The following is a 2534-nucleotide window of genomic DNA, read 5'->3' as shown; positions in this document are numbered from 1 at the left end:
CCAGGGCTGTTGCGTGGGGCCATCCCAAAGGCCAGGCCTGGCTCAGGCTCGGGGTGTGTGTGTGTGTGTGTGTGGGTGTCTTAAAATCCCTCTCTCTCTCTTTTTCCTCCCTCCCTCCCTCCTTCCCTTCCTTCCTTCCTGCTGTTTTGAGACAGGGTCTCTCCATGAAGTCCAGGCTGACCTGGAACTCACAGCAACCCTCCTGCCTCAGCCACCCGAGTGCTAGGATCGCAGGTGTGTGTCACCATGCCCAGCTGTGATGTTGAGTGTCATCCTCACAGTAATTCTGTGAGGTGGGCGCTGCTCCTATTATCCCTGTTTTCCAGATGAAGCGATTGAGGACCAGAGAGATGGAGCAGCCCAAAGCCACACCACTGGCAAGCCTCGGAGTAGGGATTTAAACACAGGCCCTCCGACTGCTCTCCAAGGGGTCAGGAGTGTGTCAGGTAAAGTGAATGTGTCAGGGCTTATGCCTGTGGGTGTGCAGGGGACGAGGCTGCGGGTGTTGGATGGGAGTGCTGACGGTGTAGCTAGGAGCCAGGGACTGGCCAGTGTGTGTCGGGGGGTGGACCCTGGCGGGAACAGGGGCAGTGTGTGTGGCCCCGAGGCCACATCCCTGTGCATTCCAGCTTGGTCCTGATGCTGACGTGAAGCAGACATCAGAATGGGGCTGTGGGGCCCAGGCTGCCTTTGCTGCTGGCGTCCTTGGCCAGCCCGCAGCTGGACACAGCACCTGAGCCAAGGCTGCTTCTCTACAGGGCTTCAAACACTGGGGCAGCCAGGCGCAGTGGTGCTCGCCTGTAGTCTCAGCCTTTGGGAGGCTGAGGCAGGAGGATCTCCTTGACTTCAAGACCATCCTGAAACACACAGTGCATCCCTGTTTCAAAAAAAAAAAAACAAAACCAAAGTAAGTAAATGATAAATACCTAAACAAACGCCAGCAGTGTTGCTGGGTGATCTTGCATGCCCTGCGAAGATGCTGGCCACCGCAGAAGCACAGGAGATGGTACCCATATGGCTGAAGCCTGGGGCACAGGAGGCTCCTGGGACAGGGCCACCCCAGCCGGGCCCCTGTGTCTCCCTGAGGACATCCTTCAGGCTCCAAGCAAAACTGATTTTCTGGGCAGGTGGCTGCGCCCTGCCAGCGGGTGGCGCCGGGTGGTGCCAGGATCCTCTCGCCTTTGTGCGCTGCTGCTCCTTGCTCTTCCTGACTCCCCTCCTCCCTCGACAGCTCTCTGGCAGTCTTGTGGTGGCCCTGTGACCCCAGCACTCAGGAAGCTGAGGCAGGAAGGTTACAAGTGTGAGCTACACCCAGGAAACTTAGTGACTAAGAAGACCCCGTCTTGGAATTCTTTGAGCCAGGGAGAACAGTTTAATGTGCTCCCTCAGTAAGGTGATAAGTAACTATTTTAATTTTTATGAACTTTACCATTTTGCATTTTTTCCAAAAACTTATTACCTAATGTTATTTAGTTCTTTTTTTTATTTTTTATTTTTTTATTTTTTGGTTTTTTTGCTCTTTTTGAGACAGGGTCTCGCTATGCAGCTCAGGCTGGCCTTGAGCTCACTTTGTAGCCCAGGCTGGTCTTGAACTCGCAACGATCCTCCTGTCTCAGCCTCCTGAGTGCTGGGATTACAGGTGTGTGCCACAACGCCCGGCTTCTTTTTTTTTTTTTTTGGTTTGGTTTGGTTTTGCTCTTTTGAGACAGGGCCCCACTGTGTAGTTCAGCCTGGCTTTTTTTTGTTTTGTTTTGTTTTGTTTTTTGTTGTTTTTTTCTGGTACTGGGGATTGAACTCACGAACTTGCGCTTGCCAGGCAGGCACTGTGCCGCTGAGCTAAATCCCCAGCCCCTTCAGCCTGGCTTTGAAATTGCTTATGTAGCCCAGCGTGGCCTTACACTCATGCATCAGCTTCCTGCGTGCTGGGATGACAGGTGTGTGCTACCACACCTGGCCGGACTGAGGTAAGTTTGAGGCTAGTCTGGGCTACATAGTGAGACCCTGTCTCCATTTGGCTACGCATGAATCCTTCGGGTCCTTGGGGATTTACTATATTTTGGCTGCCTTGCTTTTGGGTGCAACAGCAAGTGCTGGGCGTCCTCCTGGGAGGCCGGCGCCCAACCCCTGCTAGGACTTTGCCCCTTGGCTCCCTGCGGTGGCTGCAACACCCCAGGGACAGCCTCAGTGCTGCCGCTGGGCCTTGGGGTCTAAATGCCCAGCTCTCTGGGTGGCCTGCTCCGCACTGGTCTCACAAGTTCTCCAAGGGTGCCGCCCCAGTTGTCTCTGAGGCCCCTGCTGCCCCCCTTTCTCTGCTCCCCCTGGGCTCCAGATCCCCCCAGAGGGTCACACAGAGGGTCACCTGCCTCACTGTGCTCCGGGAGCCCCCCGGGGACAGCATGGTGAGTGCTGAGGTCACTCTTGTGAGAAAAGGAGGAGACTCCCTGGGTGTTCTGCCCCCAAAGCCCTGGGAGTTGGGCTGGGGTGATCTGAGGTCACATCAGCTCAGGAGACACCGGCTGTACATGACGTGTCTC

General features: G+C 55.3%; 1 long non-coding RNA gene across 1 annotated transcript; it reads left to right on the top strand.

Annotated features, from left to right (window-relative positions):
- The first annotated feature begins 200 nt into the window (after window positions 1-200).
- On the top strand, window positions 201-857 carry LOC102011112. The gene is made up of 3 exons (XR_260318.2): window positions 201-234; window positions 327-446; window positions 759-857. It is a non-coding gene; the product is annotated as an uncharacterized LOC102011112 (long non-coding RNA).
- The last annotated feature ends 1677 nt before the right edge of the window (window positions 858-2534 follow it).

The sequence above is a fragment of the Chinchilla lanigera genome, unplaced genomic scaffold (assembly GCF_000276665.1).
Source record: "Chinchilla lanigera isolate Chin_1 unplaced genomic scaffold, ChiLan1.0 scaffold00014, whole genome shotgun sequence".
Classification (NCBI taxonomy): domain Eukaryota; kingdom Metazoa; phylum Chordata; class Mammalia; order Rodentia; family Chinchillidae; genus Chinchilla; species Chinchilla lanigera.
This window is presented reverse-complemented; position numbering and strand designations above follow the sequence as displayed.